The sequence below is a fragment of the Passer montanus genome, unplaced genomic scaffold, assembly GCF_014805655.1.
Source record: "Passer montanus isolate IOZ18808 unplaced genomic scaffold, ASM1480565v1 scaffold33, whole genome shotgun sequence".
Classification (NCBI taxonomy): Eukaryota; Metazoa; Chordata; class Aves; order Passeriformes; family Passeridae; genus Passer; species Passer montanus.
In genome coordinates this window covers 2,245,176-2,252,825 of record NW_024368041.1, presented here as the reverse complement: position 1 = coordinate 2,252,825, position 7,650 = coordinate 2,245,176, and the positions used below count along the sequence as shown (strand labels likewise).

The 7,650-nt window shown below is 38.7% G+C and overlaps 1 non-coding gene across 1 annotated transcript; it reads right to left on the bottom strand.

Moving 5' to 3' along the window:
• Positions 1–1,867: 1,867 nt before the first annotated feature.
• LOC120505220 lies at positions 1,868–1,976 on the bottom strand. The gene has a single exon (XR_005628193.1). It is a non-coding gene; the product is annotated as a U6 spliceosomal RNA (small nuclear RNA).
• Positions 1,977–7,650: the final 5,674 nt, after the last annotated feature.

The window sequence follows — 7,650 nt, the reverse complement described above, 5'->3', positions numbered from 1 at the left end:
TAAATACTTCCTAAATAATTGCAACTTTATAATATTGGGGTGGTTTGGGGTTAGTTTTGTTGAGTTGTTTTGTTTTTTTTTTTTTAACCTTAAAATGCAATAAACACTGTCTGTGTGATGGAATGAAAAGTAGCTGCACTCTGAATCCTATTTGATTCTCAGAGATGATATTTATTCAGATCCTTTCTTTTTTATTTTTCCCAGCCTGCAGTCAACTGAGGATTTTTGCCGAACTGCTCAGAAACCTTGCTGCCTTGCATACTGAAATCATGAAGTACTGTGCATCTCTCTCTAGAAAGGAAAAGTAAATACCAGAGTGTTCTAACTGAGGTCATACTTTCTCTATGTCTAGACACCTTTGGTAATCTCTCCCTTTTATAATGCTGCTGTGCCTTCCATGTACTCAGCTGTGAGGAAAGTACTTTGCTCTTACTTGCATAAAATATGCCGAATTTCCAGACAACTTTCAGTACAGTATCTTAGACTGTTGGGGCTGGTGTGTGTGATCTTTTATGAAATCAGATTTTTTCCTCTGAGGAACTTTGCTCAGTAAACCAGTGGCAAATTTGGAATGAAAATATGACTGATGTGGTTCCTTAATGCCCAGCTTGTTAAGCAAATGCTGTTGAATCCAGTCCCCAGTAAACAAGCTAAACTTCTTGTTCCACTAGAAATATATTTTACTAAGAATCTTTGTAGATCATTCTTTATGCAAAAAAATAATGTCACAAGTCATGGTTTTGAGCAGAATAAAGCAAACATTTATTAAATTAAATCATATGCTGAATCAGTGTTTGCCCTTATAGTTCCACTTTTTAAATATTAATATTCTTTTCTAACTCTTTGTACATAAATAATCTTTTAAGAGAGTAACAATGAAGTATAGACAATCCACATCAAATGAATGCAAACTTTTGATCTGATTATCAAAGGTCTGTTGGATTTTCTCTAATTTTAATTAGTATTGGGTTCTAACCAACAAATTCAAGTCTCACATGGGTTTTTTAAATCCATGCATTATGCCCCCTCGCAAAAAGGATTTTGGCTTAATTTGGCCCATTATAAATGTACTGGTTATTAGTAAAATTATGTAGAAGTTCAGATTTTGAAAACTAAAGTGCTGAGGATTTGTTTAGCATGGAGCAATTACCTAATTGGTCTATGCACTAAATGAAACTCCAGTAAAGGCTTTTGGGGTGGGTTTTTTCAATATTAGCTGTTGGACAAATACTTCAATGTTTAAAAAGAATATACTAACCTGGAATTCTTCCTGATATTTAGAGTCATAAACTAAATAGATCATAAAATCTTAGAATCATTAAGGTTGGAAAAGACCTCCAAGATGATCAAGTCCCACCTCTGACCGGTCACCATCACCTTGTCAGTTACACCACAGCACTAAGTGCCACATCAAGCCTTTCCTTGAACACTTCCAGGGATGGTGCCATCACCATCTCCCTGGGCAAGCCCTGTCAGTGAAGATGTTCTTCAAGATGTCCAGCCTGAACCTTCCCTGGTGCAGCTTCAGGCCATGTCCTCTTGTCCTGTCAGTGGCTGCCTGGGAAAGAAGATCAACCCCTACCTGGCTACAGCCTCCTTTCAGAGAATTGTAGGTGTCCTACAATCCTACAAAATCAGCCTCCTTTTCTCCAGGCTAAACATCCTCAGTTCCCTCAGCTGCTCCAGACTTGTGCTCCAGATGCTTCGCCAGCTCTGTTGCCTTTCCTGGTCTTGTTCCAACATATCAATGTTCTTCTTGTAGCGAGTGGCCCAAAATTGGACACAGGACTCAAGGTGTGGCCTCACCACTACCCTGTACAGAGGGACAATCACTTTCCTAGTCCTGCTGGGAACATTGTTGGCTCAGAAAGATTTTGTCACTCTTTGTGAATCTGCATGTCATCCTTGCCAAGGAGCCATGCTAATCTTCTCTGTATTGTTCCAATTTTTGTGTATGTACTACCAAAGTGAAATACTCAATACTATCATTACTTTCAATGTTGTGGAGAGCTTAAGCACTGAGATACTGGCCATTGTAAACAGATATAAAAAAAGGACATGTTGCATGCACATTTGCAACGTTCCTATATAATTTTACTGATTCCAGTTCTTTTTCTCTGGGAAACACCAAATACCATTTGAACAGGCAAAGAAACACAAAGATAACCAGACTGAGAATACCTACAAGGTCATTTGAGTGTGCTAAGAGATTAGAAATCAGCTCTATTTTTTTTTTCCTGGTAGACCTTTAACCAAGAAGGAAAGCCCATCCAGGCAGTAAGGGGTGATTAGTGGATTCTGAAGCCAGAAACGACCACTAGCACCATTTAATCTCTAGCCACAGGACCTACATTATTTGTTTCCCCTAGGGAATCCTTAGAGAGGGGAAAGCTGATGGCCCAGTGGTGGCTGCCAGCCCTCTAGTCTGTTCCAGCTGCTGCTGGGTGAGGAGCTGAGTGCAGCTATGGGAAGGGTGTTGGATGTGAGTAGCCATGGTCAGACACTTGCAGGATGGGAAATGGGTTTGAGGTGATGAAAACGAGTGGGCCAACACCAGGAGCCACATTTCAGGAGTGCCCACCTCCCCATCTCACTGCCCCCTCTCTAACTTCCTCTCTCCACAGCTGTTCTAGCCCCTCAAATCTCCCTATAGGATATATCCTAGAGGATAAAAATCCCTGTAGGATATCCTATAGGATACAAATAATCTCCTCACTCACTTCTCCAGGGTGTACTCTGGCACCATTTTGGCTCTCTGTTAAAACTTTGCCTAATGCCAAAGATTTGGTTTCTCCTCTGCATCCGTTTTAGATGAGTTTTTCACTGTTCCAAAGATGCAGATTCTTTTCCCTGGGAGCATGGGCTGGCAGCTCCACTCTGCAACACGCTTTTGCTCCCCATTCATAGCACTTCAGTGTGTTCAAACTTCTGCTGCATTCAGGCTACCTATCCAGGAGATTCAGCTCACTCTGACAGCTGACTCTTGATTGTTTTTCATAGCATCAACATTTTGTCCCCTTCACACTGTGACCAGAATTCAGAGTATTTTCAAATAAAGGTTAAAATGGCTTAGGACCAAGAGCCTTGCAGTGTCTTATTAGCAATGGCCCAGATAATTAATGCCTTTCCATTAATGCATACATTTTGAGTGCTATCAGTCAAGTAGTTTTTAAATCATTTAATCTGTGCTCTATTAATTACATATAATGCAGGATTTTAAAACACAATGTCATGTGTAGTATGTCAAATGCCTCAGTGAAATTTGATTAGACTGTAGCAACACAGCTACCTTTGTCAACCAGACCTATAATCTTATAAAAGGAAAATCTAAATAAGATAATTTGACAAGAACTACTTTCTCTGAAACTACGTTGAACGATTTAGCTTTATTTTTAGCTCATAATTCCCTGTTGATAGAGTGCTGACTTTGTCCAGCTTTCTAATTTTTTTTTTTTCCTAAGACTAGAATCAGAATAACTGATATATCATTTCCTGGGCCATTTTCTTTAAATATTATGATTGCTTTGGCAAGTCAACAATTCCTTGGACTATCCTTTCTTTCCCAAGACATGTAAAGAAAATTAACTCTAGTGGTCTCGAGACCTTCTTGACTAATTTTTTTAAACTTTTCAGGTAAGAACAAGGTTTGAAATATTCTATTTTAGCAGAAGATATTGACTATTCAGAACCACTAATTGTTAGGTTTAATTTCCTGTAATCTTTTATTCCAGTTACTATTTAGTTTTATTTTTTTAAGAAATATACTGGCCAATATTGCCTTTCATTTATTTCTGAAAGGATGAAATGTAGGTATCAAGACCACAGTGGGACCTCAAGGCAGAGTGGCTAAAATGGAGCTGTTGTTCTACCTAAGGGTGGGGGTGCTGGTTCATCTCACACCGAGCCCATGAGGTAGCTGTATGCCTTATCTTTGGTAAGCATACCAGGAGAGTCTGCAGGGAGTGGTTTATTGATAAGAATGATGAATTTACATGTATGCTGGTTATTTATCAGCCCCCTAGTAATGTTTTGCTGTCTACCTTTTCCTCATCATTACATCCTGCCATGGCACTCAGCAAAACACACTGTACCAAGAAACTTCTCTTTTCCTTTCTAACAGCACTGTAACTTCACACAGTTTGAGAAGTCTTGAGGCCTAACAAGAAATGTGGATCTTCCCACAGCAGGGTTTGTCTGGTTTGAGAAGTCTTGAGGCCTAACAAGAAACAGCAGGGTTTGTCTTTAGGGTGATGCACCTGGAAAAAGCACTGCCTGTGGTAAGCATCAAAGTACCCTGAATAACTGCCTGCCCTAGACAATCCCACAGCTTTTCTTGTATCTTGTGGTTTACCGAGCATGACAACAGATGTGGGTGACTTGTTGCTTTGTAGTTAGTTTGTTTGTTTGTGTGTGTGTTTTCATCTCAGATTTTCACATTCTTGAAAGATGTTTTTGTTCTCCTGGTCTTTGAAAATCTGCAACCTAGAGGTTGAAAACCTAGAGGCAAACACAGAAGTTGAGATTTCATTGGCTGCAAAATCTAACTGTTACACAAACCTGGTGACCTTCTGGGTCTTACCATTATCAGATTTCAGGTCTGGCACAGCAGAAAAGTTCTAAACAGTGAGTTCAGGATTATTTCAGAATGGATATTTCCAGGATACTACAAGTAGATATCTGGGGAAAGCTGACACTGCTGATTTTTTTTTTCCATCATCAACCCCAGTTAGAGATAAGGTACTGTTCTGCACAGACCTATGGGGTGAACTAAGGTAATAAGGGTCAGAATAACTGTACACAGATAATTAGTCACTACTTATAAGGAAAGATCTAACAAGACCTTAAATGTAATAACTTTATTTTCAAAATTATGAAAATCGGCACTGAAACTATTATTCATAGGTGAACTGAAATGCCAGAATCAAAAATGGTGAACTGTTCAGTGTGTTTCATTCAGTCTTTGATGGAGATGGCTTAAAACTGGCATTCATTATTTCAATTTGTTTTTTTTTTAGCACACCTTGTTAGAAAGGACACTCAAGCAGTCCTTAATTACAGTAATATCTTCAGTAAAACCCATCCATGGGTACCTATTGTTCTTCAACAGACATCACCCCTATAAAAACAAAAAAACCCAAATAAAATGGAACAGCCACGTTAAAAAGTGAGTTAGTTGACCTACATAATTAGGACCATTTAGAAAAAAATGTAGCTTCACTTCCCTTTATCTGTATTATCTACATTGCAGGGGGCAGTTATTTCTTTGTTTGATCATGTCTTTGACCACAGTTCAAAAGTCAATATTCTGCTGTCAGATGCTGGCTTGCAATTGAGGGATAGGTAAGGAACTTAACTCGGAAGCTTTGTGAACAGGGAATTGAATTTGCATCTAATTCACAAAGCACACATGTTTACATGACCTTTAAAAAAGGGAATTAGAGCAGTTTGATCATGAGCTCTAGGCAATCTGACATAGTGAGGTGATTGAATCAAGAGGCTCAGGTACTTCTTACATGAGAGCTGAACTGAAAGAGAATTATTTTAATTTAAATGCAATTTCATATCAAATTCATAGCTGTATTAGCATTATGAAATAATTGTACTGGCAATGTAAATGGCTGTCCAGGAGCTTTTATGGTAGCAACAAACACTCTAAGGCTGTCAGTTCATCCAGATCCCTTCTTGCTACCAAACAGTGCAGGGAGGCTACTGTGGAGATTTGGTCAGAATGTGGCAAGTGATATTCAGGCAGATATTTAAATTTATTGAGATCAAATTTATTATAACATTAAATTCTCAGAAGAATACCAAAGTTTGGTTAAATTACAGGAGATTTAATGTCTAGACTCCTTTAATGCCAAACTTTCATTAGACTACAAGTATACAAAGGACGATTTTGATTATATGACCTGTCCTGTGTTTAAGAGCCAAGCATCTCTCATTTTGTGCAAGCACCACATTCCTCTATGGATTTAGAGCCCTGGGTTTTGAAATATGTAGACAAAATAAGGACTTTTCAAAACCAAGAAAGATACTGGAGTTCTTATTTACTCTTTAAATGCTCAACAGCACTCTTTTCAGGAGCATTTATAAAACTTTGCTTCTTCACCCAAATGGACATTAAGGATGTGTCTCAGTATGCCTTACATTTCCAATGAGGATAATACAATGCTTACCAAAGGGGAAAGGGAGGTTGGGAAAAACAGAATGTCTACATAGTCTCTTCCAGAAAGTCATGAGTTTATTCTGTCTGTGTTTCCAGCTGACAAGGAGCTTTGTGTGTGATGTGTGACTCTGGACAGAGTGGTGCTAGACCTACTTTAATGGAGATTGCCTTTTTGGACAACCCACTGACCAACTGTTCATCTGTTTGCCATGGGCCTACAGGCTGAACTGCTTCCAAAAAGCAGCTGACAAGTAATTCAGTGTGGGGCTCTGTGGGGCAGATTGCCATTGGTGTTAGGATTACCTATGATGTGCCTGTGATAGATGTACAGTTAACAAGCACATATTCCCAACCCAAATCCATTAAGATTTCACAGGATAAGAGCTGTAAAGGAGTAGAAGAGCAGTGCAGGGTTTCCTATCCTTTAATAGCTTATTAATATTAGTTATAAATGTTTAATGGCTGATTACATCTTCATCCTGCACCAGGCTCCCAAACATGTGTCAATGCTCCTCTTGTTCCATAGGTTACCTGGTTTACAGAGTGTTCTGTAATGCAAAGGCAGCCCCAGAAAAGTGACCTCCCTCAGCCCTGCTCCCAAGACTTTCATAGCTGCCCTTCTTCAGGAAGGTTTCTCCCAGTACAGTATGCCAGGTCAGTCCAGTTCAGAGATTAGGTTTTCTGTTTATCTGCTGGAAGAAATAAGGGGCATGTGAGATAGTGAATAGCAATATCAGAAAGTATCTATTGATGGTAATGTCATGTAGATGGTGAGATCTATTTTTAAGGAATTTTTTTTCTAATTCATTCCCACACTAGATGAAAAGTTCCTTTTTCTTTTGAGTTTTCTGAACAATATTATCCATAATTTTTTAGAAAGTCTTAGTAATTTATTTAATATTCATAATCCTGTTTAATTATAGCTGCATGTGATTGTCTATTCTTAGATATGGCTTTCCAGCTTATAATAATACAAAACAAACATAGTTTGCAAAAAATTGCACAGATACGTAGTGCTCAATTTTGATGAAGCTGGGCACTGACTGGGGACTGATTATGTCTCTATTATGCCTAGTAGATTGAGAAAATCAAATGGTCTTAGCATCTGGGTTTTAAGACAGTCTAAGTAACAGCACAGATGTTACTGGCAGACTGCATACAGCCTTGTAGTGGATGAGCACAGTGGAAAGACACTGTAGACATCCCATTTCTCCATTATGCTCCCATTCTGCATCTCACCTGAAAGGTCCAATAAGCATCTAATGCCCTTTTAGTTCTCAATAATGGAAATTTATTGCTTTTGGGTTATGATTAAAGTACCCTTCATCATTTTTGGAATTTTTTTAATGGAAAATGTTGATGTTTTTGTTTGGAGAAACAAATTCCTTGCTGTGTCAGAGGAGGTGTGCTCTAGCTTAAGAGTTAAGCCTGAAGAGAGGAATGGAAATTTGAAGACCTCAGCTGGTGCTTCAGCTGCTTTTCAG